We start from the raw sequence: 12,139 nt of genomic DNA on the forward strand, positions 1-12,139 counted from the left end.
GTACTAAATACATTTGAAAGTTGTTAAGACAATTTAAGTAGTCTAGGGATCCTATTGTGTTCATTTTTGCCTTAAGAAATGAAAAGTAAATGGAACTCAATGCTTAATAATACTTTGTACTTTGTCCTCTAATCCAGGTTATTGTTTTGGATAACAAGTTGGTCACAAAATATTTATTTTTAAGGATAATATAAGAATGATTAAACTAGGAATAAGTTATCAAGTGGAGTAAAGAGAATGGAAGTATCACAGTTCTTAAGATATGGCAAGGTTTCATGTTAATGATTCCGGACGAATAAGATGTCCATTCAGCAAGAATTGTATGAATTCAATTTGGAAAACGATAGATATTGTGGGAAACGACATCTATTAACATTATGGAATATCTCCCTCATATTGGGAATGGGTATATCATGGAGAGCCAATAAACTTATCTAGAAGTCCATACAAGTCATTCAATACAAGATGTTAAAGTAAATTGATATATATGAGAGTATGCTGTCGAAGAAAATGAGATGTTGAATCTTATAAACGATTTACAAGTTCCAATTGAAAACGAAAATGCAAATTGAAGGAAGGGGATTGAGAATAATGAAATGTCCTTGTAATGTCAAGAAAGAGATACCCAACGAACTTTATTCGAGGATTTTAATGACCGAAGCACGTAATGAATTATATCCTGGGTGTTCGCAATTTTCGTCCTTAAACTTTTTAGTGAAGTTGATGCATATCAAAGTTCTGAATGGCTGGAGTAACAAATCGTTTGACATGTTGCTAGAATTGTTAAAAGCAGCATTTCCAGCTGGCACCTCTATACCTACTTCATTTTATGAAGCCAAGCGAAAATTGCATGATTTAGGCCTAGGTTATGAGTCTATTCATGCGTGCAAATATGATTGTGTATTGTATTGGAAAGAGTTTGCAGATTTGCAACAATGCTCTGTTTGTGGTGAGTCTAGGTACAAAGTTAATGATGGTAAGGGTAAAAAATACCACATAAGGTATTGCGTCATTTTCCATTGATACCAAGATTAAAACGATTATTTGCATCAAAAGAAGGCGCTTCTGACATGAGATGGCATAAAGATAAGTGAGTTGAAACGGATGATGTATTATGACATGCAGCTAATTCAGAGGGGTGGAAACATCTTGATCGTGAATTCCCTCATTTTGCTTTAGATCCTCGAAATGTTCGCTTCAAATGGCTTCAATCCATTTGGAAATATGAGCACTTCTTATAATAAGTGGCCTGTGGTGATAATTCCTTATAATTTGCCCCCTTGGAAATGCATGAAGGAAAAAAACTTCTTCATGTCTTTGCTCATACCTGGTCCAAAATCTCCTGGAAAGGAAATTGATGTTTACTTGCAACCGTTGATTGAAGAGTTGAAAGAGTTGTGGACAATTGGTGTGCGAACTTATGATTCTGTTGTTGGTGAGTTTTTTCAACTATATGCTACCTTATTATGGACGATTAATGACCTCCCTGCGTACGGTGACTTATTTAGGTGGAGTACAAAAGGTTATCAAGCATGTCTAATATGCAAAGAAGATAACTAGTCATTCGGGATAAGAGGGAAAATATCATTTATGGGACATCGACGTTATCTTCCAGAGAATCATAGTTGGTGTCGAAGTAGACAACATGATGGAAAAGTTGAACGTAGACCTCCACCAGTCGTGATGAATGGAGAAGAGATATTACAACAAATAAATACGCTAAACTTTTCTATGCTTAGCAAACATCCATCGAAGCAAAATAAAAAAAGAAAGCGAATTCTAAACTAGACTAAAAAAAGAATTTTTGTTTTCCAACTTCTATATTGGTCCAGACTATTGTTACGACATAAATTAGATGTAATGCATATTGAAAAAAACATATGCGACAATTTGGTAGGCATGTTGTTAAATATTGAAGGAAAGACAAAAGATACAACGAACGCTCGATTAGACTTACAAGATTTGAAGATAAGAAAGGACCTATACTAGATATAGGTCGAGAACAGATTTGTAAAACCACACGCAGCATACACATTAACAAATGGTGAACGGATTTCGTTTTGTAAGTATTTGAAATCAGTGAAATTCCCTGATGGATTCGTATCTAACATATCACGATGTGTCAATGACAAAGATGGAAAAATAACGGGGCTGAAAACACATGACTGTCATATGTTGCTTCACAGATTACTCCCTATTGGTTTTCGAGCATACCTACTGAATAACGTATCTACTGCTATTTTTGAGTTGTGTACATTCTTTCGCGACTTATGCGCAAAGACAATATGTGTAAGTGATTTGAACAGACTACAAGCAGACATCATAGTCATACTTTGTAAATTGGAGAGAATATTCCCACCTGCCTTTTTCGATGTAATGGTACACCTTGCAGTTCATCTACCATATGAAAACAAAGTTGTGGGTCTAGTTAGTTACAGTTGGATGTATCCTATTGAAAGAAGTTATACGAACATTAAAACAATTTGTACGGAACAAAGCACATTCCGAGGGGTCTATAGCGAAAGCATATGCAATGAATGAATCATGGAACTTCTACTCGTGATATCTAAGTGGGATTGAAACGAGATTCAATAGAGATGAACGAAATAATGATAACATTCCCAATCATGAGATATTTGGTGAATTTGAATTATTTAGGCAGAGGGTACAACCATTAGGGGCGTCAACTTTACAGACGCTATCAGCGGAGGAAAAGCGTATTGCACATTGGTACATTCTCAACAATTATAAAGAATAACAGACTATCGTTTTTCCTTTTCTAAATTTTAGGGTATCTCCTTTGATATAACATTTAAATGATCAATTTTTTAGGCAACATTTGAGGTTGATTCGTCGTAAAGCTCAAAGCGCCTCTGACTTATATATAAAACATCAACGCAAATTTTCCGATTGGTTTAAATCTCAGGTATACATAGTCATTTTGTAGGCAACAGTTGAGGGATGATTCATTTTTCGTATTCATTTTTAATGTATAAGTAATTATTAGGTTCTACAACGGCGGGAGAGAGAAGATATCTCCGATGATTTCTTTTCACTTGCAATGGGACCTTCGTCTGAGGTGCTCTCTTACAATGGATGCATTGCTAATAGGGTAAGGTTTCACACTGTAATGCATGATAATCATCGAGCTACACAAAATAGTGGAGTCCTAGTGGTCGGGGAGTTCCGTGAGAACACAAGTGTGGATAACAATTTCTACGGTATTGTAGACAAAGTATTAGATTTCCAATATGTGAACAGAAGACGCGTTTTCTTGTTGAAGTGTAGATGGTTTGACACAGATAACAACAAAAGTAATAGGACAAATGTGGATTTAAGATACAAATCAATCAATACATCACACTTTTGGTATGTCGGCGAGCCTTTCATCTTTGTTATCCAAGCACAACAAGTCTTTTACATTGATGACATCAAACATGGTAGAAATTAGAAAGTTGTTCAAGTAGTCCAAAATAAACAAATATGGGATGTACCGGAAGTGGATGATATTGAAAACGCACAACTAGATTTACTAGAAATTGTTGGTGGTGTCCGAGTGGATGAAACCATTGAGGAGGTTACTTTATGCAGAGTTGACGTTAATCCTACAGTTGTGGAAAGACCAATTATTGTACATGGGGATCATGACTTCTTAAACGATGATGATGAAGAACAATTATCTCCCAATAACAGTTCAAGTGCTGATGAATAATTTAAATTAGATTACGAAGATGAGTAATGATGTATCTACTCAATTCTCTTTTTCTCTAGCTTACACGTATTTATTGTTAATTTAATATTGTTTTCTTTTTTTTGTGTTTGTATAGATACGATGTCAACCCCTAATAGGCAACGGGAGGCTGATGAAGAATTCCAGGAGTTATATCTAGGCAACACGGTATCTTCTGTGGGTGATACTTCAGGTTAGTATATTTTGAAATATATTTTGTTAACTGAAATACATCATAAACTATTTTAAATTTTTTATTCTTCAGATAGTAGTTCATCATCCAATCAGAAGAAACGAGAGCATTCGCGGAACATCGAGTTGGAAAGATACGTCTAAAAACATGGGACAATTACAATCGTGATAAATGAGGGGGAGACGAAACCGATATCTCAACATTGGGTACGATTTAGTAATGCAATCGGCGTCGCCGTGAGATCTGCATTTCCAGTACATTGTCGTACTTTTGTTGAGGTTCCAAACAAGTTCATAGAATTGGCTAAAAGTCAATTATTGGTAAGTAATTATAAGTTTATTCTTTTAAAGTCATGAACATCATCTATGCTAATTCTTCCCTCCCTCTTTTGTAGGCTCATTTCGAACTTGATCTGTTCAGTCAACGACTTAACTGTTTTATAGAACATCAAATGCAAAACTCCTTCAAAGAATTTAGAGCATATTTTCACAGACATTACAGAAAATGTGGAGATCCTCAGCAAGCACGTGCCAGTTTTCCTAGTTGGCTTAAAAATAGGACAGAAGATTGGTACTTTTTGTGTGACCGCTTCGGGAGTGAAGCGTTTCAGGTACAATATTTATGGCGTGTATCATTTTCTGCATTTACTAATACATCACACTATTGACATTTTTTTTCTTCAAATGTCGGACATGTCTGTGACGAACAGGAAGAATAGAAAGAAATTACCGTTCGACCACGTAGGTGGATCGAAGTCATTCCTGCAAATTCAGGTAGAGTTACAGGAAAAGGAGGGTCGAGAAATAGGACGTGTTGACCTATTTAAGGAAACACACTCTAAAGGTGGTAACTTTGTGAACGAGGCAGCTGAAAGTGCACATGTAACATTTTTTCTTTACTGTCGTGTTTTTTTTTTCACTTTTAACTTTAGTCACTCGTTCTTACCCATTTAATTATTATGTCTAGCATCAAATGTTGGAATTACAATCCAGCCCCATTGTAGAAGGTTCTCAACCACTAACAGGGGATGAAATCTGTAAGACGGTTTTGGGTAGACGACCCGGATATCCAAAAGGACTAGGTTGGGGCCCTAAGCCTAAGTCAAGAAGGAGTACCATCTCATCAAGCTTGTCATCTACTCAAGGAATGGAGGCGGGAATGGATAAATTGAGAGTCAATTTTCAACAATCTCAGTCGAGGATTAAGGAACTTGAAGACGTTCAGAAAAGAATGCAAGAGGATCATGCAAGACAAATGAAGAAATGAAAAAGATGATTGAAGACATGGTACGATCACATAGAGGAGACCCATCAAATTAGGTATGATTACCACATTATTTAGTTGTCTAATATGTTGCTATCTTGCAGTTATAGTAGCAAAGTTTAGTTATGTCTTAAGTAGCTTTATGATAATTAAAGAATTGTTGGCTATCCTACAGTTATGGTAGCCAAACAACTAGATTTTGCTGTGTTTTTTGTTGGCTCTCTCCTTGCATCTTTTTTTTACTTTTTATTCAACTGTATCTCGCTCTCTCCCTGTATCTCGCTCTCTTCCTGTATTTAGGATTACTAGAAACTTTATAGTCACATCTATAAGAGCACATGTATAACTTCATTTGATCAGCTGAAGATTAAATATTAGGCAAAAGCAAGGTAGAGCCAGACAGTGAAACTTTAGGATTCAAAAGGGTGTCTTTACTCTAATTTAGTTGTAAATATATGTCATTTAAAGCTTCAACACTCTCATACAAATCATATAAATATCCCACCATGCCTTGATTTTTCAAAAGCCTAATCACAATCCCTGAATCTTGCTCTCTCCATGAATTTCGCTCTCTCCCTGAATCTCGCTCTCTCCATGAATCTCGCTTTCTCCCTAAATCTCGCTCTCTCCCTGCCTCTCGCTCTCTCTCTGCCTCCAGCTTTCTCCTATACTATTCTTTAAAGTTTAGACATCTATAAGAACAGTCTTGGATTGCAAAGATGCCCTCAGCAGCTTCACACCCTAATTGACATCTAAAGTAATGACTTTCTCCACCAAAGCACCAACTTCTTTGATATTAAACTTGTTCAGGAGAGTAATACTGGAAATGGTGGACATTGGTTTCACAGTCAAATCATCCATCACCATATACAACCACATCCTTCACAAACCCTTCTCCCACATTTCTTTTTTTCTGTGTAGTTGCACTATTTTGTGGATTCACAAATTCACAGACTTGGTTCATAACATACGAACAACTTGAACAAAGATATTTAGGATTACTAGAAACTTTATAGTCACATCTATAAGAGCACATGTATAACTTCATTTAATCAGCTGAAGATTCAATATTAGGCAAAAGCAAGGTAGAGCCAGATAGTGAAACTTTAGGCTTCAAAAGGGTGTCTTTGCTCTGATTTGGTTGTAAATATGTGCCATTTAAAGCTTCAACACTCTCGTACAAATTAGATAAGCATCCCACCATGCCTTGATTTTTCAAAAGCCCAATCATAGTCCATGAATCTCGCTCTATCCATGAATCTCGCTCTCTCCTTGAATCTCGCTCTCTCCATGAATCTCACTCTCTCCCTGCCTCTTGCTCTTTCCTTGCCTCTTGCTCTCTCCTATACTATTCTTTAAAGTTTAGACTTTCATATGCCCCTTATTTCAGCCACATTCATTTTCTCTCTCTCTCAAATATTTGAAAAACTTTTAACAAATTGATAAAATCGTTTGATCAATGATGATGATAATGATGCCACATACCACACACATATACAATTTATACTAAAATTACATATTGTTTTATGAGATTTTTGTAAGGATGATCAAAAGTTGATTTATAAAATTTTTGTATGGATGACCATTTTTTTTTCTCAATACAATTTGATTAGCTTTTTAAATTTTTGTTGGCGTCACATATTGTTTTAATTGTTTTTTTCTCACTTATTTTAATTGTTTTTTTTTTCTCACATATTTTTTTGCTCATTTTTTTACTCTTATTCTCTCCATTTGGTTTATTTGGTATCTAAAAAACTCTATTTGTTGTCAAAGAAAGAAGAAACAACTTTGTCATTTATTGTCTTCGTTGTTGTGATTAGAAGCAAAATATGGAGAAAGTAGTGTTGTTTTATTGGGATGATCCTCTCTATTTTCCTTTTAAACGTAAATTATTAATGCAAAGAGCAATAGTTAGCTGCAATCTAAGTTACACCCAGTTTCATATATTCATTCCTCAAACAATTTTGAGGACAAATTTGAGTTTTATGTGTGTTGGTCATCATTGTTTACTTGTTTTGATGTTCATTACCACCCGTGTTGGTCTCACAGAAATAGATGATTGCATTGAACAAGAGGGCAGTAGATTATAGAAAAGAAAGAATGCAAACAATTATAAATAAAAAAAAGTCAAGAAATTCTTGATTGCATCAGGAATCCCATTTTGTTTAAATTCGGTTTCGGTATGGATAAAAGATCTTCCTATTTTATACTATTCAATTCTCGACGATGAATCGATTTGATAGCTCCGATATTGTTATTCATGATATTTTAATATGATTCGATATCATCGAGATGCAATGCATCCTATTGAATTTACAAGCGAAACATTTATCATCTCTATGGTATTAAATCCCGAGTTATTGCGAATAAAAAATGAAACGATGAGATTATGGAAGTAAATATTCTCGCATTTATTGCTACTGCACTGTTCATTCTAGTTCCTACCGCCTTTTTACTTATAATATACGTAAAAACAATCAGTCAAAGTGATTAATTTGAATTAACCTTGACTTTTAGTTCTTATCAATGATTGAAGTGAAGATAAGAAAAATGAAAACAAAAATTCGTTTATTTGCATCAAGCTTTCGAGGGGCTCATTCAAGACTTACTCAACAGAAAATAAGAGCTTTGGCTTTAGCTTATCGGGATAGAGATAGGCAAAAAAGAAATTTTCGACAGTTGTGGATCGCTCGAATAAATGCAGTAATTTGATCTAATAAGGTAGACTACAGTTATAGTAGATTCATACACAATCTGTACAAGAGGCCGTTGCTTCTTAATCGTAAAATTCTTGCCCAAATCACTATATTAACTGGTGTATCATAAGGGATTTGCCTTTTCTATTGATTCCTACAGATTGGATCAAAAACAATTCTTGAATGAGGTATTCAACTCCTTGAAAGGTTCTATACATCTGCCCTTTCCCAAGGCATTTCTTTAGACAAAGACTCCGTTTATCTCCAACTCGTGAACTTAGCCGATACAAAGCTATATGATATCTCATTTATTAGGTGGATATGATCTACTCTTTCGAGAGCTAATATTTATTAACCGATCAAAACGAAGTTGTTGCAAATTCCAATTTGAGTATCAAAGTCTCTTTATTCCTACGTTCATATGTATTTCATGCATTACATCTATTACACCTATGAAGTTAGGTAGATTCAAATAATCTATCATGAATCATGATAAGTTGTTTCCTTGAATTCAAAAATATTCCTATTTTCCATTATTCCAATCAATTATAGCCTAAACCGTGAAAACGGGGTTGTGGGAGAGCAATACAAGCGTCGTGCTGCTGAGACAAATGGCCGAGACTACTAGAAGGATTCCTCTTTGGATAATAGGTACTGTAATTGGTATTCCTGTTGGCGAGCAGCATGGAACTCTCATTAATCAAAGGGGGCTTTCCAACAAAGGAAATCCAAAGACAACATTCTGGAACTTCCAAAAACCAAAGAAATGCAACATGCATGAGAAGGAGCTTTTTACGTAACGCTTCAATAGATTCGCCAGTCAATCCACCATTTTCTTGCTTGGTGCGCTAGTGCGCCTGACTTAGTCGTAGGCGTTTTCTTCGCTGGGTTAGATTCCCGATCCACCAACTATCTAAAATGTTGGCAAACAGGGCTTCATCATCCAGAAAGATGGACGACACTCCGTATTGATTGGTTGAGAGGTTTGAAAGAGAACGTTGTTCTAGGAGGAATGATACCCGTTGGTACCGGATTCAGAGAATTAGCGCATCGTTCGAGGCAACATAACAATATTCCTTTAGAAACCCCAGTGTTGTGGATGTTTATCGATATAACATTTCAATATTTTTGTTTTATTGTAGAATGCTGTTCGGAGATGAGCTGGGATAATTATTGAAGGTGCTGTGTTCGAGAAGTGTTCTAGATGTTGTTTTGATTTTACTTCTTTTATGTATTTGTGATATGAATGTTTATCGACTTCGTTTGGATATTGTAATTTCTAGTATCGACTTCGTTTGGATATTATAATTTTTTATTTGTTATAAAATGGACTTTATTTTTGTTTATTTGAATCTTTATTTGGTATAATATGTTTTACAGGTTTTCAAATCAAATTTTAAAAAATTACAAACGATATATTACAAACGATATATTACAAACGATATATATAGAATCCCCCGACGCGCTCTAAAACGGCGTCATGAGTTATGGTGGAACTCTGGACGCCTACGTGGCGTCGGGAGTTATGGGGGAACTCCTGATGCATTATAGTGCATCGGGAGTTCTTGGAACTGCTGACGTCGTATATTAGGCATCGGCAGTTCCAGGAATTCCTGACGCACTAAAATGCGTCGGGAGTTCGCCATAACTCCCGTCACCGTTTAAAAGATCCCCCGACGGGTTTCTCCTGACCAAACTCTCGACGATCATTTATACGTTGGGAGATCCTCTCCTGATGAATTTTCCACACTTTCCCGACGAAATGTGACATCGGGAGAAGTCAGATTTCTTGTAGTGTATTATGCATGACCTGTTAGTTGTCATTTCTTGACTGTAATTGTTATGTTCAATTTCAAATGGAATTTGGAACGATCATTCCGTCGCTCATGGAAATCTTCATGTCTGATTTCCTTCAGCTTGCTTATAAGACAATGGATCCTCAACTTCATCATCAGATATGATGTTATGGGCTTCAGTCAAACCCATGTAACATTCCGGTGGGTTTGCAACCCTCTCACTACATCGAGGCAGTCTCAACTCTTAAGATGGTTGACCAAATGAACCGACATCAACAACTCTTATTGATCTATTAGCCTGTTCAACAACTCTTGTAGAACTCTCAGTAGTCTCATTAGAAATCTCATTTAAAACAAGCTTACTTCATGGTTTATGATCCCGTATGTGGTCTTCTTCCAAGAAGATAGCATTTATCGACACAAACATCTTATTCTTACTTGGATCATAGAAGTATCCGGAAAACGATTAGATTGTATTGTTTTTATCTTCTTACCTAACAAGTTTTCAACTTTAGCCTTATACTTCTTGAACTTTTCAAGAGCGTCAGACTTAGTATGCATTAGGTATAGATACTCATATCTTGAATAATCATCTATGAAAGAGATGAAATATTCATACCCACCTCGTGCTCTAACACTCATCGGACCACAAAGTTCTGAATGTATAAGCTCCAAGGTTTCCTTGGCTCTATAACCTTTTCCAGTAAAAGGTCGTTTGGTCATCTTGCCTTCAAGGCATGATTCACATACCGACAAAGAGTTTTCTTCTAAACCATTTAGAAGTCTACATTTCACCAACTTCTCAATCCTATTGAGATTGATATGACCGAACCTTAGATACCAAAGATGGACGTTTTTCTTAGGAGAAACCCTTGATCTTCTTGCAGTTGTTGCTGTTTCGAACAATTCAGTATTAAGCAAGGCTTTTACTACTAACGACCTTATTACATACAAGTTATTTTCCATTGAACTAAAAGCAATCTCCATACCATTCTTAAAAATAAATACTTTATTCTCAGAAAATGAGATGGAATAACCTTATTCAATCAGACAAGAAATTGAAATTAAGTTCTTCTTGATATGAGGAACTACAAAAACAATATCCAATAATAGATAACGTTTCTTGTCCAAAAATAACTTAAGTTTGCCTATAGCAACAGCTGAAACGACCTCACCAGTATCGACTCGAAAAGTCATCTCTCCATCTTCCAACTTTTTCCAAGAACTAAATTCTTGATGAGAAGAACATACATGGTTAGTTGCACCTGAATCAAGTATCCAGGCAGAATCATCATTCTCTACCAAACACGTCTCCAAGACAAATAAATCACATTTATCGTCTTTAAACTTCTTCCTCTTTTGGAGAGTAGTGGAATCCATATCAGAACCTATATAAGCTCCAAGTTCCATTTCAGAGAACAATTCTTGTCGATGACTTCTTCATGAAAGAACTATTATACAAGAGTACCTATGAGCGGAAGTGGATCTTTCCAATTCATTGTGACAGAATTTCCACATATACGTTTAAGCATACAGATATGCATTCACAACGTTAAATTACTAACATCCTTAGAGAATCAATAAATAAAAGACCAAGAGACCATACCAGTTGAAGAATTTTTCTTCACAACAAATCTCGCTTTCACTGGAATGGAAAGCTATCATTCAGAAACACCCAGTCGTCTACCACGAACAGTCTCCACACGAACAAAAGGAAACGGAGACGACACCACCACTCGGAGCCCTCAATATTCTTTGAGTGAGAATCCAAAGGGTGGGCTTTGTTCGGATTTGGTAGAGGGGAGGAGGAAGAGAGATCGTATACAACGATTAAGCAAGTGGGAGAAAGGCTCGTCTATCGTATAGACAAAATGCTTGATCGTTTAGGTGATGTATACGATCGTGTAGGAAAAAGTAAGCGATCGTCTATACGATCGTGTAGGAAAAGCTAAGTGATCGTCTATACGATCGTTTAGTAAAGCTCAGCGCTAAACGATCGTTTAATAAATAGCACGCGCGGGTGTAAGCGTTAAGCGATCGTTCAACACTATCATATAGGCTCTAATTTTACTAAGCGATGACACACTTCAACACTATCTGTAATCTAATGCTTAACACATCGTGAGCTATTTAAGCGTCTCAAAGTGATTCTTCCTCTTACTCATCTGTTATGAAAGCAGAAGAGATGCCAACTAATTATCCTATAACTGTCCAATTAATAGATAATAAATATAATCACATTCTATTCATAACCTATGGTTAAATATCATATATTAACCATAGTATTTTTCCTCCACTAGATATAGATCATATTTATATCCAATTTCCTCTAAATTAATGTATCTCATACATAAAATTAATTATATCATACATAATTAACTAGTTCAATTATATCATATATAATCGAACTCCCCCTTGACAATTTGAACATTTCAAACTGACCCAAAAACCGATTCTCAAC

This window comes from Benincasa hispida, chromosome 11, assembly GCF_009727055.1.
Source record: "Benincasa hispida cultivar B227 chromosome 11, ASM972705v1, whole genome shotgun sequence".
In the NCBI taxonomy this organism is placed as follows: Eukaryota; Viridiplantae; Streptophyta; class Magnoliopsida; order Cucurbitales; family Cucurbitaceae; genus Benincasa; species Benincasa hispida.